The sequence below is a fragment of the Dicentrarchus labrax genome, unplaced genomic scaffold, assembly GCF_905237075.1.
Source record: "Dicentrarchus labrax unplaced genomic scaffold, dlabrax2021, whole genome shotgun sequence".
NCBI classification, from domain to species: domain Eukaryota; kingdom Metazoa; phylum Chordata; class Actinopteri; family Moronidae; genus Dicentrarchus; species Dicentrarchus labrax.
Window position 1 is genome coordinate 31482135 of NW_026136713.1, and position 26458 is coordinate 31508592.

The 26458-nt window shown below is 38.6% G+C and overlaps 1 protein-coding gene across 8 annotated transcripts in view; it reads left to right on the forward strand.

The window, feature by feature from the left end:
* lingo2 (leucine rich repeat and Ig domain containing 2) overlaps positions 1–26458 on the forward strand; it is a 280055-nt gene that overhangs the window by 25533 nt on the left and 228064 nt on the right. For all 8 annotated transcript variants that reach the window (XR_007887017.1, XR_007887016.1, XM_051419442.1 and 5 more), the window contains exon 2: positions 12643–12715. The gene's annotated coding sequence lies outside the window, so the exon portion shown is untranslated. The remainder of the gene's footprint in view (positions 1–12642; positions 12716–26458) is intronic.

Below are 26458 nucleotides of genomic sequence, written 5' to 3' on the forward strand. Positions count from 1 at the left end.
GAGTATGCCAGTGAAGTAAAACTGAAAACAAACTGTAATATGACAGTTAGATGAGAGAAAAATAGATTTGCACAGTTTAAGTGAGCCACTTTTGGCACCTACTGTATATATTCATTCTAAGTGTCTTCTGTCCCTTATGCAGGCTTGTGGCAGGCTGATGCATTTGCTTTTGAGATGTTTTAGCTTTAAATTCATTATTTTATTAATATACATTGTTCATGTGGTCCTCATCCATGGAGCTCTCATCAGACACTTTGTCCACACCAAGAACAAAATTTCTGAATCAACCAAGGGTACTATGTTAATTATCCAAATAACGATCACTCTGACGAGTTGGAGGGAATAGTACCACAGGGAACCATAGGGTGAGGGAAAGCTGCAGAGGGTGCATGCTGGAATGAACCCTTTTGGACGACATGTTTTATTCATTCAAATATGTACACAGGGAGCATTAAAAGCATGCATGCGTAGCACTGCTACCTCTACACGGTCAATACAAGGACATCACTAGTTTTGTTTGGGTCAGTGAACAAACTGGAGCTGAGTATGATAGCTACAGCAGGCACACTTTTTGCTGTGCTTAGAAAAATAACATGCCATATTCAAGATTTTTTCAATGCAATGTTTCTCTTTTGTTTAAACTAATTTCGTAATTTTATGATGACTGATGATGTCAGTCAGAATTTACAAAGAGTATTCCAGGTGGCACTTTACCCTAATTGATGGTCTTCTGACCTATCGTATATAGAAGATTATAATAAGGGTGACATTAAAGCAAATCTCACGTCCTCTGTGCTACAGTAGAATTGATTTAGATTACAGGTATATCATTTTCAGCAGCCTTGCTGCTCAATAATTGGTGGAAGTGTTAAGGCACTGTTCTGTTTTGCAGTGACATTTAAAATGTCTCCTGTAAGGCTGAGAAGGAAGATCACTGTGCACACAAGGTACAGTGTGTGATGATGCTAAACTTGGAAGGTCCTGCACACTTGCAGTGATTAGGTGCAGGATGGCAGACAGACATTGTATTTGATCATCTATGAATATTGTACCAAAGAACCATTTATGAAAAGGACTGATAATAAAAGAGATTGAAAAAAGATTAATTTTGCATTCAGTCATTAAGTTCTGTAATATGCGACTATAGTCCCGATTACTTAGATTAGAACTTGCAACAATATTTGACCGGTGACAATAATAAAGTCATAACTTCATTCTTCATTAATCTAGCTTAAACAAATATACAGAGCCACCTAGTAAAGAGGTAGTATACTTTCATGCGGAACTATCTCACTTTGTGATTCATCAAAGTTTTGAGGAAGGCATTTATGAATATAGCGTGCTTGTTCAGCAGCATTAACCAAAGACTGTTCCCCTATAATTTTAAAAGCTCAGTGCTGTCATAAGCCACACTCTGGCTAATGGCTTATTAGTTCTATAAATGCAAATACATTTTGATTCACACACTGCTAGTTTGCATATTGAATGTATCTCTTTGCTTCGCTACACGTTTCTTATGTAAAGGACAGATACTGATGCCCCCATGGTTAGGGTCTGGATGAATTTCTCTGTTCCTCTGTTGTGCCCAAAGGGTCACAATTTTCCAAATGAGATCCTCAGTCCCTTCGTTGGACATGGTCTTGTGTCCACTGATGCATCTTCTGTTTGAGCCCCTTGGGTCAAAGTGGCATCTGTTGACTTGATTTGATACAAATCGGATTGTCTTTAAAACAAGATTCCTATAAGCCGTCATGAGCTTTAATATGTGTTACAGTGACTGAATTAGTGGTAGGAGTAGTCCACTTCCCTGACTGGATTTCTTCCAAACATCTTGTCCGAGTTCTATTTAACCCAGTCAGCTGAGAAGCGGTGACCCTTTTTTTCCCGAGGAAAGTAGGAGGTTGAGCAGCTGAGGTCTAATTGCACCTTGTCAGGGCCTTGGCTCGGTACATTCAGCACAGTCAGAATTTAAGATCAGTTGTTCATCTTTTTTAATTTGTTCATTTGGATAGGCCCATGTGAAACCAAGACTGTGGAGATGGTTCAGCAGAATTAGTTCTTCAGTGTGCTTTACCTGTTGGTAGTTCATTGGCTTCATGGCAGGGAACCATTCTGACATTTGTGGGTAAACCACATGGTCGCCTCAGGCCACATTTTAGAGTCTCCTTAAATGAGTGAGGGGTGGCGTTAGCATGACCATCTGAGGTTGTGGATTGATTTCATTTGTGTCCTGTAATTAGTTTGGCGTCTTGTGGTCTGGTCTGATCATCCCTTTGATCTCACAGGTGTGGCCTTCACATCTAGTGGGGCTTTCCCCTGTTCTTGACTTAACTTAATAGTTCCCTGTGGAGCAGTTTTTCATGAGTGGGTCCCTGGTTTGTTTTTTGTATTACGCGCATTTGAGGATGCACATACAGATTAGGATGTATGTGGATGAGACAATACACATTTCTGGCAGTGGCTGCACACTATTCCGATGATCTACAGGTGGCTGTAATGCACCAAAAAAAGAAACAGGAAAGAAGAAGAAAAAGACTGCCTGTTAGTTGTTTGTTGTTTTGTTGGTTTACAGCTCCACAGGGCACCTTTAAGCTGTCATCTTGCCTTGCAGGGGTAGCCTTTGTATCTTGGGACACATTCCGCTGTTTGATTGTTAATTTGAAAATAGTTGGATTATTTGTGGTCTGTTGTTAACTCTGACCATTACACAAAATTTAATAAGACACTTTATTACAGAGGGAAAAAAACAAACAAATAAATAAACAAAATGGCAATACAAAATTCACTGCATTTCCTCATTAAGACATTAAGATAATTTATTATCCAATCAGCAACATACACCTTTCTCTAAGGCACTGTGTAACATCCTGTGTACTTGTGTGGGATTAAAAACTGGAAGCTAATTTTATGAATTCTGGCAGAAACATAACTGCAGTTGAAAAGTCTGTCAGAAATAAACAGAGATGTGCTTAATTAGAAGAAAAAGATTAAAAGTGAAACCGTAGTCACTTGCTGCAACAAACATGGGGAATATGGAATTTTCCTTTCTGCACCGTGTTTTTGAAGATGTTACATCATGGCATCAGTAGGACAGAAACACTGATGCTGACGTGCTCCCATCCTTCCAACCAAGATAAACAGGGAGCAATGGCTATAGTGGCCGCCTCAGCATCAGTGCCAGTCTGTGTTTGCTAAATTAAAATAACTGCATGCATATTCAAAGTGTGATATCTTATTCAGAGTTTCTCTACTGCTGTCTTGCACACAACCGTGTTCTGGAAGTATTGCCACTCATGTAGGGCTGGGCGTTATATCGATATAAAAAATATATCGATATATTTTTAAATGTGATATGGAATTAGACCATATATCAATACAGTTAAAATTTGCGCTGTGATCCTTGCTCCAAGCAAGCTGCTGACCCGGAGCTCTCTGCACTGCTCCCGGCGCCCACGCCACCACCCCTCCTCTTTCAATAACCTAACATAATGTTTTTGTTCATATCCATAATTTAGACTGTAACGTTGTCAGACTGTTAGGTAAGTTAACGGCCGAGTAATTAACTGATGTTACAGGTAACCTAATGTGCTAACGTTAGCTAACGTTAGCTTGTTATTCTTGGTGTGATTCATGTTAGCAAAACACAACGTTAATGTTGAGTGTGGTTTTAGTGGGGATGGGTTGCTTGTTCTGTTTACAGGCAGCAAATCTTTATCATACCATTAACGTTATGTTACTAACGTTACAGACACTTGTTGCTGAGTCAACCTAACGTACAGCTCAGTAATAACGTTAACTTACGTTACGAGAGAGACTGAACATTTGCTCTCTCTTTGCGGAACAAATATCGGGATATATATCGTATATCGATATTCAGCCTACATATATCGGGATATGACTTTTGGTCCATATCGCCCAGCCCTACACTCATGTCAAAAAAAATGTGTGAGAACTGCTGAAAAGTGCAATGAAATTCTGTAATTACATTGAATTTCTCTAAATAAATGTAATGAGAAGGTGCAAGCCAAAACATTAAAGTGTTTATTATTTGTGTCTGCCCTCTACAATGAGCAGACACTAAGGTATAATTTCAGTCAGAAACATTTTCATCATAATTCATTTTATGGCAAATACAGTTGACTGGTATTATTCAGAGCAATTTTGCTGCCCAATCTAAAAGCCATCTAATGCTGAACAAGACAAAAACAAAAACCTCCATGGGAAATGGAGTGTTCAGAACCAAAGTAATTCAGTAAATGGCCTTGGTTAGTGAACAATGGTGAATTGAATTTACTATTGTTCACTGTTATGTTTTCACATGAGGCAACATACTATATGGTTTAACTACAGTTACTGTAGAAATGTGTATTTATAATATATATTTCAAATGACATTGTGACTTTGAGCTTTAACTTGAGGGTGTGTACTGGCATGTCAAGTGAACAGTGCAGGAATTGTAGCCCTTTTTATACATTTATACCTAGGCCTGTCACGATAACAAATTTGTTGCTGGACGATAAATTGTCCCAGAAATTATCGCGATAAATGATAATATTGTCGTTCTGAGACCATTTTCATCTAATATAATGATAATGGCATAATAATGCAGGTACACCTTTTCAAAGATCAATAAACTTTTATTTCTAAACAATATGTAATACTGGAACTGGAAGACATTTTAAAAATCCACAAGAAATTAGCAAAACAACCAAAAACAATAAATAAAATGGTCTCTCAGTCTCTGTTAACAAAAAATGCACTGGAATAAAAACCACACACACAACCAAAACAATGAATAAAATGGATGTAGACAAAATTGCACTTCAAAAAATATTAAACATTAGGCTCAGACATAAAGAGTGATACATTCCTTAACAGGCAAACCTGTCAGTTAGGGCCTTTGTAAACAAAAAGTGCAAAAGAGATGAAGCAGATGCCTATTATCAATATTGACAACTTCGGGCTTCATATGAACTATGAACCTAGCTTGTTCCCGCCTCCTCAGCACGAGCTGAACGATAAATCTAACCCACCAAGAGAGGCGGGAGTGGGTCACCGATGCACCGGAGTGGTCATCCAGTCTCTTTGGTAGAGAGAGAGACGAGGAAAACAAACAAGCATGTAAATGGAAATTATCGCGGCCGGAAAAATTATCGAGCTCATTTTATTTATCGTGCGATTAATTGATTTATCGCATATTGCGACAGGCCTATTTATACCCCCGATATTTGAAATCAAACATACGTGCAGAATTCCTTTGCAGACAATGAATACCTAAAGCCTACAACCCACAGGCATCATCAGAGCCTTGATATCTTCCCTGATGATGTTCTACTATGTGTGTACTGCAGACATCCTCACTTCTTACATGTTTCAGGGCTTTTGCCAGTCTAGTCTTTGGCAGTTTGTTGGCAACCTGGTATCACGCCAAACCATGTAATACACTTGCCGGTCCACCATGTACTTTTCATGCCTAGGTGAGGAATAACGTGACACTGACACGGTATCCTTCTCATGCTTTGGTGTGATACTATGGTCAAATTGGCAACAATAAATATGCAACACCCAGAAACATTTCAAGTGATTGTCACAGTTTGGTTTAGGAACTAAAACTACCTCGTTAGATTTGGGAAAAAATCATGGTTTGGGTTAACATGGAAAATCAAACCCGGTCTCCTGTGAAAAAGTACTGTGTTTGACACACAGATTTTTAAATATAATATTACTATAAACTATATTTATAGATTGATGATTTTAATATTCCATTACCATGTGAAAATGAACCATTGATACATAACTGTAAGGAAATGCTGTTAGGAAATTAATTAGATTTACACTATGTTCAGAAGTTTGGACACTGAATACTTATTTTCATAAGTAATAGATGCAGTTGATACAAATGAGGCCTTTATTTTTGGAATATTATAGTTTTTATTTGAAGTCCAACAAATCTCATTAAAATGAAAGATCTTCCCAAAAGCTAGAAGGAAGTATAATATTTTACAGTGTGTTTATCACAGCATATGATGATTCTGATTAGACTTTATGCTCTGATGATGATGCAGATCTGTTGTGTATTAATATTGCAATGACAGAATTGCCATTTCAACACTGCCTCTTCTCAGACATTAACCTCGCTAATATATAGGCTGGATGATCATCTTCTGCAGTGCATCCAATTTATGGGGTATAAGAAATAGATTTTTAATGCAAACATTACAATATTCTCCACTTCTTGCTTCAGTTGGTAGCACAGCACACACTAATGGATATAATCGCTGAAATAGAAGCCCTTCTTCAACTGATACTTGTAAATTGTGGCAATTCTGTTTTTTTTTTTTTTTGAGTTGTTATCATAGCCTTTAAAGAACCCGTAACATTATCTGTGCTAGGTTGTACAGGGTTAGCATTTAAAAAATGTTCAACCTTTCCACCACGGTCTGGTAGCAGCATCTCTCTGCGACAAGCTTGCAGCGCCATTCAACTCAATCCAATGTGCTGTTCTCTTTTCTGCCACCAGGAGTCGCACGATGGCATCCTCATACAGCTCTTACAGTACTTAACCTGCATTCCATACGCTCATTCTCCACAGTAATTTACAGGGAGTCTGAAATCAGGGGAACTCACACCCAAGAGTCTCCCAGACAATGACACAGAGGTTGACTCATGTTTCAGAACAGCACCGCACAGATGAACCCACAAACGCATTGTTTTCTGAAAGAATGGATATTTGGCATTATTGTTGTTTTGGCATTTAAAAAATACTCTACTTTTATAGGCAAAAGACTGAATGTTCAAACTGATAATCTTTCTTTTTTTTACACTCATTCTGGATTTGATGACTGCAACATGTGACAGAGACAACATAATGGGACACTAATTATTTATATTTTGAAAGACCTAAGAAAAATCTGGATGGCAGCATATGTTGCTCCAAAATCTGTATGTACCTTTCAGCATTAATGGTGCCTTCACAGATGTGCACGCTTTTCTGAATGTTGAAATCTGGCCTTAACTTGGATTTGTAGATTCTACAGCAAACTGTGTTTACCGGTTTTCTGAAGTCTTCCTGACCCTTTATACAATCATGTCTGTTTTAACACAGTGCTATCAGAGGAATTAAAGGTAACCGCCATTCAATGTTGGTTTTAGACCTTGGACCATAACCTGCAATTTCTCCCAATTCTAGAAATCTTTTAATGACTTAGATAGCAGATTGTGAAATCCTTAAATGCAATTGAGAAACGTTCTCTAAAACTATTTGCCCATTCAGTTTTTCACTAATTGTTGAACCTCACCCCATCCTTGCTTGAGAACGAGTGAGCCTTTTGAGGATGCCTCATACACAGTTGTGATACTATCACCTGTTACAAATAAGCTGTTTACCTGTGGTAACTTTGCTTGCTCTCCCTCCAAGTATTGCATTGTAAAAGGTTGATGGAAATGGGAAAATTATGAAAAACTCACGACTGATCAGCTGTTTCCATTCCAACTGTCTCCTCGTTGCTCCATGGCTCTATAACACATCCATAATTGCTCCACACACATCTGATGTAAGCTTTCTCACAATAATTCATCAAATAAAGAGAAATGTCATATTTCCGTTTCCTGACTGAGACATCCATCAAATTTACATTTTATAATCATTGAGTCATCTGATAAAATAAACAAAAAGGTTAAATGACAACAGCTGTACTGTGTGATCGTAGAGAAATTAGTTATCAGTGACCAGCATGTGCATCTTGGTGAATCATGAGCACATATCAGAGGAAAGGTGGATTTTCATTGTTAAAATACAGAGGGTTTAACCTCTGGGTAAATCAAAGATACATCAAACCATCTCCCAGACCTTCCCTACAGGCAGCAGTTAAAATTTCCAAGACATAAAACAAGATAAAAGTAAGAATGAACGTCTTTTTCTCTGACAGTGCTGACACACACTAGCGGTTTGCCTGTGCGCAAACAATGTTATTGTTATTTTAAGTAATATTTTCTTGACTTTTGCATCAGATTTTTATCTCATCAGTTCAATCACAGTCTGGAGTGAATACACATCAATCTGAGAAATATGGCCCAGTCAAATGCAGTAACACAGACAATCACAGCAATGGGCTGTCAGTAAAAATAAACAACATTTACTTTTTGTGTCACACAAGCAGTAGAATATATTCCTCATAGATTGGTGATGCAAATGCATATAACCATGTTAAACCATGATCAAAGGGCATTTTCTGTGCTTCATTTTTTAAAAACATATAGGCTACTTGATGGTGCCATTGGTATACTGTACAGTCTCAGTGCAGTGTGATGCAACATTGCATCAAAGCCACCTATCTGTTAACCTATGCCAAGCTGTGTGTAAGCTGAGGGCCCCTATTAAAAAATATACTGCAACCCAAATGTGTTGCAACCGAGTCAAAATGTGCCATTCTCGCAGTAGCAAGGGGCACTTTCAAGCGCTGCCACTGTACCAAATACTTACTTTACCGGATATAACCATTTCCTTCAGCAGTGCGCATACTGTCTGTCTCTCCTGTGGCATTTAAAAACCTTCACTGAATCCCTTGTTCTCTTTGTGCTGTAAAGCGTTTGTACTGTGGCCTACATACTGCATACTTTGAGATTTAAAACCCCCCAAAAGTATCTGCAAAGGTCCCAGTGGGAAGTGTGACACTGTTTACAAGAGTGCTCCAGATATTTTATTGAACAACTATTATCTCAATCAGGATCGTCATCTCGTTCATACAAATTGAAAAAAAACGTTTTGCAAGATGCATTAGAACGTTTGAGGCCAACCATGATTGCATACCTTTTTAATGTGAACATTATCCATCTATCTTTCATTTGTCTGATATTGGGCCAGTTCAGTCTAGATTTTACTAAAGCCATCACATGAAGACACACTGGGGCAGCTACTTTATTGATAATGAACGGCAGACCAACTGGTACCTAGCTGTCTTTAAGTCCCTGCCTCAGAACAAATGTGCAATTAAATAAAACTGTACGTAAATCTGGATGTAAAAAACAGTCATCATACATTAATGATGAACTTGCTTGCACACTTTTCAGTTCTCTTATTTCTCTCTTGTAGTTTTCTACCTCAAAGTGCATACTGTAGTATTTAATTATTTTAGAACTTTACATGTTCATAGTAAGACTGTCAGTAGTTCTCTTTGAAATTAGTCTTAACTATATATCGCCATCTCTTCATTGTCTTGGTAAACTGAGGCCGAGACAAACGGGGCCTTTGATGTCTCTGCCTGCAAGGCTCCGTTATTGTAATGAAACTCTATTGCATTGTCTCAGCACCAAATGTTTGGCATGACGGAACACAATGCTAATTCTAACTGAGGCTTGCCTGCTTCCGCTGGTTTCAAAGCTGGTGGTGCTTTTTGTTTCCCAAGGGAGTTGCAAGCACTCCCTCACAGAGCCAAGCAGCTTTCAGGCGCATCAATTATTTAGTGCCTGTTGCCTTCAGGGAACTCCTGAGAAATTATGATGAATGCAATCAGGAGACAGGAAATATAAATGTATAAATCTAAAATTTTCCCAGTAGTTTTAATATCTCCTGATCAGGAGTTGCAAAGATTGATTGAAATGCTGTGACAAAATCAGAATGTTTTACAGAACCCTCTCATTGTCACAAAAAATGCACAATCACAAAAAGCACTTTGGTAGTTACGGGAGGCCTTTGAAAGGATTACAAAAGGCACTCTGTTTATAGTGGGTAAATACCCATGTGATGTTGAAATGTTTCCCCTATTCTCCCTGTCTGCACTGAGTTCTTTAATATGAATAAGCATGAATGTTTTAAGACTGATAACTAGTTCAACATGCAGCCAAACAAGAAAATTGTTTTTGTCGCTCATTGAAATTTTATAAGAGGACTAAAGGATGAGTCTTTATTGGACTATATGGATTATATTGAAATACTAAATAACCTTTTAGAGCACAGTTTAGGACATTCCTTCTGGAGTATGATTGCAGCGTACAATATGATAATTTTAATTGTGTTTACGACATAATAAAAGGGAAGAACTGAAATGGCATCAATGAAAAATATTTAACATGGTATAACAAGTCAAAAGTGGAACTAAAATTCAATCACAGAGAAAGAATTCATGTAACTTCACAGTGATTCTATAGAGCAAGACTCAAATAGTTTGGATGAACATACTGTACACAGCAAGAACATTTTACCATTTCATCAGTAACAGAGAAAAACCAAAAGTGATATTCACAAACATAAATAGAAATCTGAAAGTTGGAGGGATAAAATGTCCTTTGAAGTGCAACAGAAGGTGTGATTTTAGCTAAATGGCATTGTATTTGGTTGCCAAAGCAAATGAAAATATTCCAGTGTAGCAGTCATTAGCTTCAGAATTAATCCAGCTTCAGTGTACAGACAAGAATTTGGTGATGCATACAGGAGCTGAAAACAATTTGCTTTTATAAATACATTTTTATTTACAGTAACACTGATACTTGCTGGTAACAATACTGTAGTAATTCTCTAACCACAACAAGCATATTTCATATATGACCCTAACAGATTAGTATTAACAATGTCAAAACATTTAGAAGGGTCAGATGAGCTAGCAGCCCCCATGAGCGTCTGTTTTCATAACGTGACAGCTTGCACTCATATGAAAGCCTGAATATCCTGGTATTCACAAAGAAGGGATAGACCCTGGCCTGTCTGGGTAAAGAGGAAAGGTGAAGATCTCAAAATGACCAAAGAATAACATGAAAGAGATGTGAGAGAGAAGACTGTGTGTTTGTGTACAAAGGTGCACAGGCACACATAGCCAAGTGAGAGCCCAGTGGTAATTTAGCAGTTCTCAGCAGATTGTCTTCAGGGAAGAGCTAATATGGGCAGTTGGTTGCTATCTGTGTGTGTTTCCGTGTGTGTGTGTTTGGCAGCATTTCATTTCATAGTGAGAGTTCTGCTGACCTTGGCATACTCAAGATTTCATCCCAGTGGTGTCTCATCCCCCCTCTTCTCCGTCTCTTTCTCCTCTTCCTCTTCCTCTCACCCTCACCCCACCCAAATTCCCTTCCAGGACAGTGCTATTCTTTTCCCTTTATGAAAACGAGCCAAAATGATTCAGCAGATCCAGAAAAAAAACCCCACCAGCATCCCTATCCTTAACCTGAATAATTCCTTACAAGTCTGTGATTATTTAACAGACAGGATGTGTGGTGGTTAGACTTTCAGAGTGTGAAGACTACAGCCAGTAGAATGCCTAGATGCAATCATTAAGACGGCTCTGTGTTAAAAAGTCTTGTGGCTGTTTGACTTTTCCTGTCATCCTCATTTCTGCTGGCTCATACCTTTCAGGGTAAACCATGGCAGAGATCTCATTATTTCAAAACATGGCTGTCAGAAAGGCAGAGATGCAGTGAATGGCAGATTGAGGTTTTTCTGTACTTGTTATTTTTCTCTTCACTTCAAACACAATCCCATCAAATATAGTAGACATATTATAGTGAACAACTATAAAAGTTCCAAATTTGAATGTGAAGTTCCAAATGAGCACACAGACCAATAGCTGCATATTGTTGTTAGATTTCTAAAACATTTGTCCTCACGAAAGTTAAACACTCCACAGTGAGCATAAATAGTTTTAACATTGGAAATGATGGAGGGAAGTTTTGACTGCTGCTACACACAGGCATTTTTCTTAGTGTTTAAACTGTGCTTCAGGTTGACAGCAGTAGAAGCCACCCAGTGTTGCTGCTAGTCTTCCTATGGGAAAACAACTGGCAAAGCAATTCAAGTGAAATGACAACAAGTGCTTTTTATGTTGTTTGTAAAATGCCTGACGGTCTATGAACATGTGCGCGCTGAATGTGTATGAAATATCCATGAGAGTTGTTTCTTTCATGAAGGGGATTGATGACATAATGTCAGATGGCGTGGGCGATATGGATACAGTTTTTCATCAAGGTCTAATCCAGTTAATGAAATACCTGACAAATCAAGGTGTTTCATCCCATTGATGCAAAAATACTAGAAGTCATTGCTGCTCGTTCTTCTTTAACATTGTCAACAATAGTCTAATGCAACCAGAGATATTAAAGTTAGTACAGCTTATAGTAACATTACAGCACATTGAGCATTGAAATGAGTACAAAATGTACTCACTTCCCATAAGAAATACTATATCAATCACAAATCAGAGGATGAGAGAACAGGTTGAAAATGATTTTGAAGCTTCAAACTGGGGTGTGAGCTTTCTACTCAATATTGGGACTATATCTCAGATGTTTGCAAATTATGTTCCAGTATATTTCAGAAGTTTTGAATCATATTTTAAAGGTCTTTTTGAAATCCTGCAGAACGTATTATATATTAATAAATCAATAAATGCTAATGTAGATAAAGCTCATGTTATATCATACTGTGTCCTTTTTAATATACAGAGACGCATGATTGGGAGTTATATAAAGTACAGGATTTACATCAGTGTTTCAGGTATCCAGCTGATTCTCTTATTCAGTGTGATGTAGAGCACAATGAGTGGGTGACACAAGCTTCCTGCGTGCTGACATTCCAACTGTTTCTGATGTGTCTGTCTCATGGAATAACATAAGTCATTATTGCGTGTCCTTACAGAAGTCTCCTCTTTTGTGTTTCAGACTGAATCTGTGTAGGCATCCATCCGCTCTCCTGGCAGGAAGCAGACATGTTCTTTAGCTCTGTTCCAGTATGGTAAGTTCATCTTTTGTGTCTCTATTAGCATGAATAAATGTGTTCCTCAGGGAAAAAGAGCAGGGCTTCATGCATGACTTGTTATAGATTTTAATAACCCTGTGTTGGCTATGAATATTCCTAGTGCTATGAACAGGCGCAGGTCAAGGAGTGCCAGACATTACCCACTTAAAAGAAAAGCTATTCTAAAAATAAAAATGTCTTTCATTTAGGGAAACTAATGTGGAAACAAAGATAGTAGTCAAAGATGTTAACCTGACTCTTTTTGTCTTCCTCTCCTTGTTTATCTTTACATATTTTTAAGGGAGAGAGGCAATTTGGACACAGTCGAAACCGTGACATGATTGAAAGAGCTTCTGTCAGCCTTGCACTATGTCAGATTCCGTCTTGAAGATGGTAGTTGTATACAAACTCACCCACAGGTGCATTGATAGCGGCTGAATCTGTGGGTGGCTTTTCAAAATAGGCCAGCAGAACAAACTGTTCTTTTCACATACAGCTTTTTTTTAATCTGCTGACAGTCAGATCAGATTAAAAAATAACTTGCTTTTGACATCTCTTTGTCAGCTCAGTGTTATAAAAAGTTTTGATAAAGAACTAATGAATGTTAGTACTGATGCTCTGATGTACTACTGTGTACCCCTCTTGGAGGTTTTCTACAGTATTTAGAGCAGCCATATTCTATATAACGTGGCATTGGAAATATTGTCTTATACTACAAAAGCTTGTAGAAGTAATGTTGCATAACCATACAAGTCTATTTCTAGGAAATGGTTGCCTCAGTAAAAATGTACACATTTTATAAATGTTATATTACAGCTTTACCCACAGTGATAAAGGCACTCTGTATTTGTTGTTCAAGTGATCTCAAAATGGAGGCACAAACACGTGGCCCTAGGGCTAAACATTGGTATACAAGGGTTGGTTAGGGCGAGTGCAGCCCAGGGGCATAAATCGAGAATCATTAAAGCTGTTCTCTTGTACCAGTCCCTGTCATTGTGCTTAACATGATAAGAGCAGCTCACAGATCCATGCCAACTGCTGTGCCCGTTCAGCTTTCCCAAATTGTACTTCTGGGTTATGGGGGGTTATGGGGGAGGATGTGGCACAGTGGAACGGAAAGCAATGGAGCATGATGTAGCCAATTATTGCTAAATCTCTTGTTAATTATCATTTTTTTCCCTTTTTTAAACAGTGTAAGTGGTAACAACATTGATACTGTTTTTATGGAAGACTCAAGCAGGTTGTTTTATTTTAATTGCTAATATGACTAATCAAAGACAGGGTGGAAATGTTGCCTGAGGTTTATGGGGATCTAGTAAAAACCTGATAGCTGTGGGGAGAGTGACGAAATGGAAGCAGACGCTGCTGTTACTAGCCTGCAGTTACTGGTATTGTGATGACAGTAAAAATGATCTATACCAACTGTAGCTTTTCAGGCAGCTTGCGAGTCTTGGAAGACCTATGAAGAACTCAGTGTGTAACACAGAATGGAGGTGCAAACAGTAATTTACCAATTTTCCCCCCTTAAAAGAAAATCACATTTGAAATACAATTTGTGCTGTTGCTACTATCTTGGAAATGGTCAGGGTAGATTAGTGAAAAGCAAAAGTGGGTTGGATCATGTTCTGTGAAAGATGTTTCACCCATCAGTACATCACAAATCTTAAGAGGGAAAGGTCAACAATGTGTCTCAAATTATCTTAAGAAAATCTTTTTTTTATGTCATCAAGAGATACTTTGTGTAATTTTTTATATATGGGCACAGCTAAAATTGCAAGCTTGAAAAGTAATCCCGGGGGATTTACTGGGGATGTGATTTTGCATGTATTAAGTTAGAGGCCTAATCAGTGCAAAACAAAGCTAGTTTTAGAAAGCGTAGAAATCTGTCCATAGCTCAATAAAGTGTTACTTGATAACATAATAAATAAATTATCATCTTTGAATTTTATTATTGGATATTGACCTCAGGTTCATTTTCACAGATACTGACTGAAGTGTAGTTAAAGTGTATGTGAGTTTAGTGAAGATAGTTATTTGAAAGCTATCAAATGAAGTTCATTGCCAGCAAACTTTGTTTTTTGATGCAAAAGTGGACATGGATAAAAAAATAAAATAGATGGGATTTTGTGTATAAACAGATAAAAATTGGGCAAAACTGTTTATTTGATGATCTAAGTGAAACTCTTCAGTGTTTGAGGATTCTATTAAAAGATTTCTTGAGGCTTAGGTGACTTCACTTTAAGGTGCCAAGATGTTAATACCTCCAGCACCTTCTTAGAAATTAGACACAGTACCTCTAATCAGTATATCTAACAACCAGAGTCAAAAAGTTGTTTTCAATAAAAAGCTAGAATAAACAGCTAACACAGTTTAGGAACAGCAAGACAAGTCGATACAAGGAGTTTCTCTACATGACACTTTACATGATTCCTGCCCACATGATCTCAGAATTGTTCATTGATTCAAGTAGGGCTTCTCTTTTGCCATCTCTGTTTGTGATGGACACATGTTTCATTGCCCCGGTGCAAGAGGAGGACATTACTCGCTGTTTTGATGGCAGAATTTGCGTTTGGAATAACTTAAATGGATGCATACATGACACACAAGAGCCATTATGAAAGTGGTGAGGAATAAACATAGAAAAACATTTGGGTTTATAATCTATGACAAGGCTAGCGTCGTTAATCAGCCTATAAGCCAGGGAGCACTTAGTTTCCAAAAATTCACCAAAGAGCCAGCAAGAGCGAGGATGAAGGATAAAAATCTATTTTGTACATCAAGAAGAGAATGTGGGCACACAAACGCAAAACTGAGCTGGCACCGCTATAGAAGCCGAAACGCATAGGGAAACAAGTTCAAGTGCTGTTCAATCCCGACAGTTCATCTAATGAATGTGGTCATTATGCCAAGCTTACCTGCTGTTGATCAGTGTAACTAGTGTCCCTACTCAGATGTCCCTCAGGGATAGCATCGAGACCTCCAGTACTCAATCTTTGTTATAACACAGCGATCTTGTATGATATGCGCAAGGTTCACCTCTTGGTAGCATACACTCTCCACATGAGTTGGCACTGGGATACAAGGCCCGCACTGGCACGACTCAGTACTACTTTTAAGTTCAGACATCTTTTCACTTTCGCCGCTGTTGTCGGTCCCCATGGGAACTGTTCTTATCACTATATTTGCTCAAAGGAAGGTTTTTTCCCATCTCATCAAAACTCTCAAACTCAAACATGTAACAGCTAGCTTGGCTGCTCTGAAGTACAGTGTTGTGCAAGCGTTCCTGCTAAACAACCATTCTTGTCTCGTCAGCCTGGGCGAAAACAAAGATGTATTAATAAATCAATATAATGTATTTTGCTTGTGGTACATCTAATTAATTCAGTTATTCATACTGAAGTTATATATGTGTGCATATTTGGCTCTTTCATCTCCTTTTTAAAGATGATGTTTCTCCAATATTCTTTGTGTTTATTCTCTGTTCTCTGCTGAATTGTGTAATTCAGGGATCTCAGATACAGTAAAATCATCTCCTGTGTTGTTTTACTGGCTGGTGTTTCTATGGTTGCTATGGTAGCACGATGAGCCGTGGAACCAAGTTGGAAAAGTTGAACCATCGTGAAGTCTGCATGCAACTGCAAATAACTGTGTACTGTCACCTCCATCTCCAACCTTGGCAGTCTTTACATTTTCTCTCTCATATATACTATCTAATTAACACAAAAATGTTATAAATAACTCAGTGTAAACAGTGTTAGTGTTCCTTCCTTTGAAGACACAATTGATGAACTTACAGATTGAATATTGAAACACATCTCTATCAAACAGAAGTGTGATGAGAAATGTGGTGAGGCATATTTGCTAAGGGTTTGCATTTGCTTGGATAAATCTTGAATTTATATGAACCTGACATCAAAGCTGACAACCAGAAGCCCTGGAATTCAGAGGTACTTGTCTTAATTGTTAATCCTGTCTATGGATGCTGAACACCTGCATTGCGGTGTTGGGGAAACAAATAAAATACACTGAGGTCAAACTAGTTCTGACAAATTGTAATTACTGTTGGTATTCAAACACATTGAAACAATACAATAAAACTATGCAGAACAAAAATGAAGGAAAATTAAAATAAAAGTAAGACCTGTTATTAGAATGCGTCTTGGGTGATCTGATCACAAGTGGACAGCTTTAAGCATGTCAGTTTACACCTGGCATTAGAATGCGTCTCCACATGTGTCTCGAGTGACCACTTGTGATCGGATCTCATTTAATGCCAGAGAAAGTGAAAGTGAAAGTGCACCAGAAGAAGTCACGCATTGTGTGTGTGCTGGATTGCCGAAGTTCAATAATTACAAGTCCACATAACGTTTATGTTTATTACGTTTCTCCTCCTTTTATTTTTTGCGGAATCGTGCGTTTTACTAGTTCGGTGGCCAAATCAATTGAACACAATGCTCTAAGAACCCAAGCACAAATTTGTTACAGTGAACTAAATGGACAGCGCCTTGTGTGTATAGAAGACGGGGGTTAAAAAGGGGGTTTTTTTTTTGGGCCCCAAAAAAACAGTGTTTACACTTCAAAAGATATGTGGTCAAATGCGTCCCAGACTAGCTCAGCAAGTGGTTTGAGTGGTCGTATCAGAATGCGTCTCAGAACTGCTCACTTGTGATCGGATCACCCAAGACACATTCTAATACCAGGTGTAAACAGGCTTTAAATGATTACTAAAAAATGTTATGATAATGTATTAAACATTTTCATATTAACAGTAGGGCTGCTTCCAACTAAACATTTTCTTAGTTGACTAGTTGTCCTTAGTGAAAGCCGATAATCGACTTGTTCAGTCAGACAACTCACGTTTTCCATTAGTATAACATAATTACATTTTGGCGTCTAGGCTCCGACCTCACCACTCCCCACAGATTTACCTAGAGATATTGGGGAGGGACGAGCAAATACCTTAAACCCCCTAGCCGGAGACTACAGGTGGATGTTGGGGTGGTGGTGGGGCTGACAGAATGACAGGCACGAGTACTGATGCAGGGCAGCAGTGGCATTGACAGAGCAGAGGCAGAGCTGGGAAATTTTGCAGCTTAAATATACCACCAGATTGGAAGGGTGTGTAAGGAGAGTGAGGCATGTCGTGTGTGTATAGCAGCGCAGCTCGAGTTCACTGCCTGAACTAGCTCGCAGGCATTGCTCCAATTGTTGCACTGATATTAATTTAATTATTTATTAACTACATATGTAAATATCTGTCTATATTAGCTGCCTGTTAAATGCTTGTGAATGAGTCAGAATAACCAGCAAGGAGACTGAATATTTAGTTTATTTCAGCACAGTATAACATCACACAAGTCTCAGTCTAAACACAGAATAAGTAGCTTCCAAAAACAAATACTTGCTGACTTATCAACACGATGCATTGTGTATGAAGTTAACAGTTAGTTAAAAATGAACTCTCCTCTCTCCTGTTTCATGCGTCTCCTGTTTGTGTCTGAACCTGCTGTGTCTTTGTCCTCCTCCTGAGTCCTGGTCGAAGCCGCTGTAAATCAGCAGCATTCTACAAGCAAAACATATTAGCATTTACTTAAATTAGTCTTTGTAGTATGAAACAGTCTCTAACAGTGGCAATGTGAAGCAACACCCCACTTTGGAGCTCATTTGGTAGAAACATTTGCTCATTCACTCTACACATTAACTGTATGGTTGAGTATCAGCTCTCTCTCTCTGCATTAAACATCTAGCAACTATTTTTTTTGGAACTAAATTACTAAAAAGAAGTGTTGATAAATGATGCTAAATATGTTTAGTCCCAATTGACAAAAGTCTCAAAGAGGCTTGGACTCTCCCTCTGGCCATTCTATTTGTTTATTTCCCACCTAATATTACTCACCCAGCTCTTTCATCCAAATGTAAGTTTTTCCTCTAAACACACCCTTGCTTCCTTTTGTTGCGTATTATTCAATTCATGCTATTCCCAGCATTACCAGCAGCACTTCAGGCCTCCCACAACAATCCAAATCACAAATCTAACTGGTGGCTTCACCATCACACCATTGTTCATTTCTGGTAACATGAACGGTTTTGTTGCAGTTTCCATAGCCATGTGTTTAGAGTGGCTTCTGCCAGAGTACTGTTATGTCAGTGCTTTTGTTGCCTCTCTAACTCAGTGTGTAATGGTTGGTTTAAGCTTAAATATGACATGTAAGTGCATAATGAAGCATCTCACATTACAGTAGTAATTTATAGTAGCTCTTGACATGTGAGTAAGACCTACATAGTCAGTCGATATACTCTATAATAATCGATATACTAGAATTGTCTTCCCCTGTCACACAAGCAAAATCATAGTATGTATTATATCACCCTTAGTGGAAAAGGGCAACAAAGTACAGCTTTAAAGGTTCCCCAGTCAACATTTAAGGTCATCATACTTTACTAGTTTGCATTGGATTGATGATTTGCTTCTTTTTTATGAGGAATCACATCTAACTTTAGCTTTGCACCTCATATTTTCTTTTCTAGGGTTTAACTCCTGAAGATCTGACATTAATATTCACCGGCTAACAGGTTCAAGTGGTACCTTTTCTCATCAAAATCTGGTGAAAATACAGCTTGTTATGGTTGTTTAGGTCCAGTTTAAATACCTTTTCAAATAGGATACTGACAATGGTTTCTAAATGGAAGGAGTGTATTTCATAATTGCAGAATGATCAAAGATCCCACACCTTGCTTGCTCTGTCCCTAGTACTTGTTTTGCATTTCCTACAGCATTTCACTTAAGTATCCTCCTTGTTCCAAGATGCACCTTGTTTTTCTGTCTCTGGATTGGCAAACATGCCTTTGTGCACTCAATGAAGACTGAGATCTTACATTCTCTCTTTGAGATAGGTTTTAATGAAGCCCTGGGAACAAGCAAAAAGGCAGCAGCAAGATACAGACAGGCCTTTCTGGTGTTGTAATCCTGTCGAAGAAAAAACAGTTTTTATCAAAGTGGATTTACTATGTCTGCGGTGAAGACAATACAAGAAAAGACTTCATGGGCGCCTTTATTGTTCAGTTTTTGTCGAAAGATCAAAGTCAAGATTAGGTATTGCTATCTTTCGCAATATGCACACTCTCACAGGCACGCCTAGAAATAAAAAATAATAAAAAAACATTTGACATTACCTTTTTAAGATGTTTTAATACATCTAAAACCTTGGAGCCCACCACTGACAACAAATCTGTTTGATGCCACCTGCTGCACACCTGCTCATGTAAACCCGCCTGTTGCGTTAGCATCTCTCTCAACACATCATCATCACTTTCCAACCTCTGTACCACCAGGGGCCCAGCAGCAGCTGTAGAGCACGAGTTGCCACATCACAGGCTCTTACAGAGAACTGACTGTCAGCTGCATCATGCCATCGAGTGAAGACGTGGCAGAGCATGAAATGCATTAGATTGTATACGGATCGACAGGAAACCTTCATAGGGTTACTCTTAACATTGCCTAGCTGGAATTTGTCCGATATAGACGGCGGTGGCTTGAGAGATGGAGACAGAAAGCGTGTGATTCAGAAGATGCTAAGCTCATAAATACCTTTTTTAAAGGCACAAAGAGTAGGACTTGTAAGTTGATGTTTGATGGTAGAGGTAGAGAGTAGAGATGGCCAAAATCCAAGATATAAATCGTTATTTTTTTTAATTGTTTCTGGGGTTACATTCTAGCGCACAGATAAACACGGGCAGACATCCACACAACCCTGCGGGAAGAAACCACAAAGCCGAATTTTGTGTGAATGCAACCAAAGCCACGCTTAATCCTGTATGTCTGTGTGTGTGTAGCTCAGCCTTGCCCTCGATCAAACAGACACACAGACTCAGACCATCCCTACGTTTTTATATAATCCCGACCTCACACCCTGCATAGTGCCCAAAGGTTGATGCCCCGAAAAGTCACAAACACGCCACAGTAAAAATAAAATACTGGCAGAGGGCAGGGTCTCTGCAGATACGGACACACACTTCCAGTGGGTCATAAATGATGATTGAGAGGTGTTGTTTTTGTATGAGCCTGCCTTTAAAAATATTCACCTTTTAAAAGTTGTTTACATGCCTTTACTTATAGCAGTGCAGGTGAATATTCACCTTCCCATTTTTTTTCCGGGTTGATCCTTTCATCTGTTTTGTCTGTCATCAGCCTCCTGATAAGTGTGAGCCAAAATGGATTTAACACATGAAAGTGTAGTTTGTTGCCAGCAAGTTGGAGCCATTGACAGTTGTTCTCAGCAGTAACTTAGGGGTGAATGTTCAAGAGAAGTGATTATTGATCTCATCGGCCTGACACAGCGAAATTTACGCTCATGCTGGCTGTTGTTTTCTCTGATGTTAGAGCTGCTGGTGGCAGTGCAGCAGCATCTCTCTATGCCACTGATGGAGTGTAGTAGAACTCCTTTGCCTGTTGGGTAAGATGTGAATGTGTAGATAGCAAGTAATGCATAAATTTGAGCTCAAGTGATAACAGAGTGGAGCCACGTTGTGACAACATTGGGGTGTTGTGACAACACAATCAATCATTGCAGAGGGTTGCAGCGGACACACAGATGATGCATTCTTCATTGAAACTTCTGAAATCACCCACTGAGACACATTTCAGCTGTATGTATTTTAACACTGTATCACTCATCTGAGGAAATATAACATCTCTTCTTCAGATTGAGGTAGACTAGCTCAACCTTTGCATCCATGTGTTTTCAGACTGCACCAGTTTTAGTTAGAATGGGAAATTGATAGATTGTAGGCCATTTGTCATAACTAATCTGCGATGCTTTTATCACCGACTCGGGCTGTATCTCCAAGTCCCTTCTCTGTCTTTCTAATGCCAGTTGATTTGTATTCCCGGTACTTTTGACGTTTTTTGTTGCCAAGGCAATAAGGTGGTTTTGACAGCAAGGACAGAATTGCTGACATTTGATTGACAGTGCAATGTTCCAGGAGAGAGGCAGGGAAATTATCTGAATATTCAACATAAGGATTAATCCTTCTCCCCGCATACTCCTGAATATCTGCAGCTTTGAACAACGGAGGGAAAAGGTGTTTAAACATCATTTTCTAAGTTTGAGTTAATTGAAGCACATTGTAGAGGATCTATCAACAATGCTGACAGACTGTTGAGGGAAGTTCGAGTTTGTGTGAATAATTGGGCAAATTGAATACAGTGCCTCACATACAATTGGTTCAACTAGCATTGAACTCAACGGTTATATCCTGGATTTACAATGAGAAAGCTCCCTCTCACTGTAGCTGATGCTAATGTGAAACAGCCAACTGTCTGCATGATTTCAATTAGTATGAAAACGTTGAAAATATTTCTGATTGTTGTTAACTGTAATTGCAACTTAAAGAAGCATTCACTTCATTTAGCAAGATAAGTTCATCTGTCTTGCGTTTTCCCCATAACATTCTGTGCAGTTTGATGTTTTCACAAAAGAGAAAGCTGTTCACTCAATGAACTCTCCTGCGTTGAGCAAGAACACCTTAAGTAAGATGTAAGGGCATCTCAGTCAGCCGTCTAACCTCTCAGTCTCTGAAGCCATTGCTCTGTGTCTCATTTCCAAGAGTATTGATGACTTTAAGTGAGCTTTCCAAGTGCCTGAAAGGAGTGGATCCTACTGTATAGATTTCTTTCAGGATGTTAGGACACAGCCGACTGGTTTAGCTCAACAGTACACCCATTTCAAAAAAGAGTGAAAAGATTTTGGAATGAAAAAAAGAAAAGAGATGGTGATGGTTTTAACTTATATTTTTTGGAACAACATGCAAGAAACAAAAAAAAAACCTACCAAACTTTCTCCCTCAGCATATTCAGAATGAAACCAAACCTGTCAATACTGATTTTCTTGTTACATTCACAATCCAAATGAGAAGTTTACAGGTAATGACCTTCAGGCATCATGTGGTGGATTTCTTCCGTACAAACAAGATAGTTTTACTGAACTGTTGGGGAGGAGAATCAGTCTACACAGGAAAGGTCACTAATGATACAGGGTAGTCTTAAAGAAGATGTGTGGACACAAACATTGGCTTTGTCCACACAGATGAAAGTGCTGTTTCGAAAACAAGAAAAAAAAAATAAAAATACAGAGATGGTTCACTTTAAAGGAAAGTAAAAAAAAAAGGAAACTAAAGAAGAATCAATACTATTGCTCTGCAGCACGGCCATGCAGGGAAGTGAATTGGATAGAGAGCCGGGATGAATAGGTGTAGAGAGTCACTGGAACTAGGAACAAATTGTGTGATGTTGGCCCCCTCTTAAAAGCCGCAGTGGACTCTTGCCAGATTTACCCTCCCCCTTCATATCAGCAGTATTTCATCTTCAGACCTCCACTGTTTTTTTTACTGAATATTACTAGATGGATTGCATATAATTGAAAACTGTATAAAATGAGTATTCTTGTTTTTTACAGGTCACTTTCTGGCTTCTGTGTATCTGTTGAAACTCATCAAATGAATTAGGCATTGTGTTGAGGCATGATACTGTTTGAATGCCTTTATTCATCATGTATATGCTCCACAAATACAGTGATATAGTTGACTTTCTAACATGAAGTCGGATTAATTTTATAATCTAATTTACCACAATCTAGTTGATTCATTATTTTTCAATAGTAATTTAACAGAGGCGCAGATGTTCGGTTAACTTAAACAAGGACAGAGCAAATATGCTACCACCTGGTCAGTCACTCCTACTGGATTGAATTCAAAATGTTCATAAGCATGCAGAGATAATCTGGCAGAGGCACAATCTCAAGACAACCTAATGGTTTTACCTAACTGGATAAGGACTGACAGTGATTACAGAAGAGACTAGAAAAGAAGTGCACAGATAGAGAAGCTGGGAAAGTCCTCCAGAGAGTGTAGGCAGCTGGACTGCAGTAATTAGTCAGTGGAGCTCTTCGTGGTTAGGGGGCAGCTGACCACTGGCTTTGCTTTCTTTAAAGAATGACAGAGGCTCTTTGCTCTCTCAAATATGACTATGATTAACATCAGCAATTACCTGCAGGAATTGCACCCCTTTCTTCTTTCAGACAAAGAGAAATGAATCGCCCATAAAGTGTAGATGGCCTCAAACACAATGGGCTTTCTATATTACAGTGTACTCAGGTCATACAATAAAGTGTCATGGATAACTATCTGAAATGTATCGTAGTGTGTTTGCAAGTTTGTGTCACGTTCCCTGTTCCACAGTTCCAACCCATGCTCTTATCAAATAATCCTGCTAAAGGAATGGTTATTTAGATTTGAGAAATTTGAGAAATCAAAACAATGACACAACTGCTGCTTTATTTGTCTATTTTTTTTTAAACAGTACTATGGAGGAAAACAGTGAGGCAGATGTAATCAGAGGCAAACCCATCTGGCATGAAGACACAATGGAGTTTCAAGTAGAGAAGACAAATCTAAATTAAGAAAAACAACAGGCCAACAGTGTCAGAAAAGATCGTGAAAAGTGATCAAGATAAGTTTTCTGTTTTAATAGAATAACTATAAAGGAAGCGATTTATCTTATCTAAAATAAATATTGTCAGTCACAGTAAATATTTTATTCATGTACCTATCTAACCTAACATTTGCAAGGGTCTAAAAATGGGCTCTCTGATCTCTACATTTATGTCTGCTGTCATTTATGGTCGAGCTAATGAGCTAACCCCTCAACACCTTGAGAATTTGTTGATGTTTACCTCTAGAATTGGGAAAGATGGGGGAGAGGGCCGTAATATGCACATTAATGAGCATGTCATGCGGACAGCAGCTAATTACAATGACGCATTTGGGGCCTCATTTGGTGATGGTGTCAGCAGTAACAGCCTCCTGGCAATTTGATTGTCCATGTTAGTCTGAATTACCATAGTAAGTCCCTCTGGTGCAAAGTGTACGTGACTGTCACGGAATAAAGCCAGAAAAGCTTTACATTTGTTATTTTTCTTTAACCGGAGAGAGTTACGAGAGCACGTTCCTTTTTCAGGTGAGAGAGAAAGGCTTTTAACAGCTCCTGTGAGGGCTAAACTGAGATTCTTGAGATCAAGCCAGTGTGTTGGAAGATCTAGTAGTAATCAGAATCAGAATCAGAATCAGAAATACTTTAATAATCCCCGGGGGGGAAATTACTTTTAGGGCATTGTGACCAGGGTTTTTGTTGTTCCTTTAGTGGTCTACTAGGAAATAGCCTTAATGATTACAAAGACCTCTGATGCTTCATTAATAGTAAAAATGGTAATGAAGTCACCTTTTCACAACCGGTCATATTTAATTTAGCTATTATAAAAGTATAGTCCACACTTTGTGCGGCAGTATGTTTTTTAAGGTCAGAAAAATAATCTCACTGTAAATTGAGAGTGCTCACCTCCACTGCTTTCCAGCTATTGTTGGAATTTCATTTGTTGGTAGCAAGCAAAAAAATCAGTCAAATTCAAATAATCCCTTGGACAGTACATTTTTGCCTTGCCATCCTGCTGTTTGTAGGTTGTACATGCAGTGTCCCAGTGCATACAGAAATGTAAGTGGTTATGTGGCAGTTCATTGCAAACTCAAATAAAGACGATTATGCTTCTGTAACAAAATATACATTTAAAATAAAGAGTTCTGCAGTCTCATATTCTTTTTACAAGGTGTCAGACCTTAATCACTTCTTATGGCCTGGGGCATGTCAAATTTGTCATTAAGAAATGTCAGCTGGTGCCAGTTTCAAAGCTTTACAAAGACTCTTCAAACCTTATGCGAGCACTCAGCAAACATGGGTTCCTCCAAGCAGCTATGTATTATTACTGGAAGTTATTGATGGCCACAATGCAGGAGAAGGCTGCCAGAAGATAGCAAAGCGTTGTCAGCTTGCAGTTTCCACAGTGCGAATTGTGTTTTCGATACCATTTTGAAGGGTGCTGCTCTTAAACTTGGATTATTAAAACACACATGCTGTAACCACCAGTAATCACAGGACCAAATGAACCAGGACTAATATCTAGAGGATTATGAATATCTCATTAATTAACTTATTAACAGGTTTAGGGTTAAACATGCTGTGCTCTTCTCAAAATTGTACTGAAACCTTAGTACATAAGAAATGCAGAGAGTATGTGTTTTTTGAGCAAATGGTGGAAAGATGATTTGTATGTCTGCCTCCAGGAATGACAGGCAGGCAGAGATTGAGAGACGAGTGCAGTCTACTGAGGGTGGTAAATCTAGAAAATAAATGAGAGAAATACACAATGTGAATAGGAAGAGTTGCAATGGCAATTATTAGGTGTAAAAAAAATGAAAGATATATGTGTCAAAGATGTATTGGGGGGCACAGTTACTCTGGAGCCTGCAGCTGTTTTTCTATGATGCACTCCCAACTTCTGCCTTATCCAAGCTGTTTGAATCGATTCTGCTGTATCTTAAATATGAAGGTTGGTATGGATCAGTGAATCGTCACACCACTATAACAAGTTGCCAGAGGCAATTCAGATGATCTTTTTCCACAGGTCATACAAACTCTGACAAGTGAATCATTAATATATGGAAAGTCCAGTTGTTGGAGGTGTTTAAAGAATCTGATCCTCATTGCAGCTATAGCATTAGTCAGTATTATGGGCAATTTAGCTGACAAACACGTTTTAAGAAAGAGCACAGCCAGGAGTAATTATGCTCCTTGGCTGGATAATGAGTTGAAATCCTTAATGACAGAGCAAGATGCCATGCCAAGATGCCAAA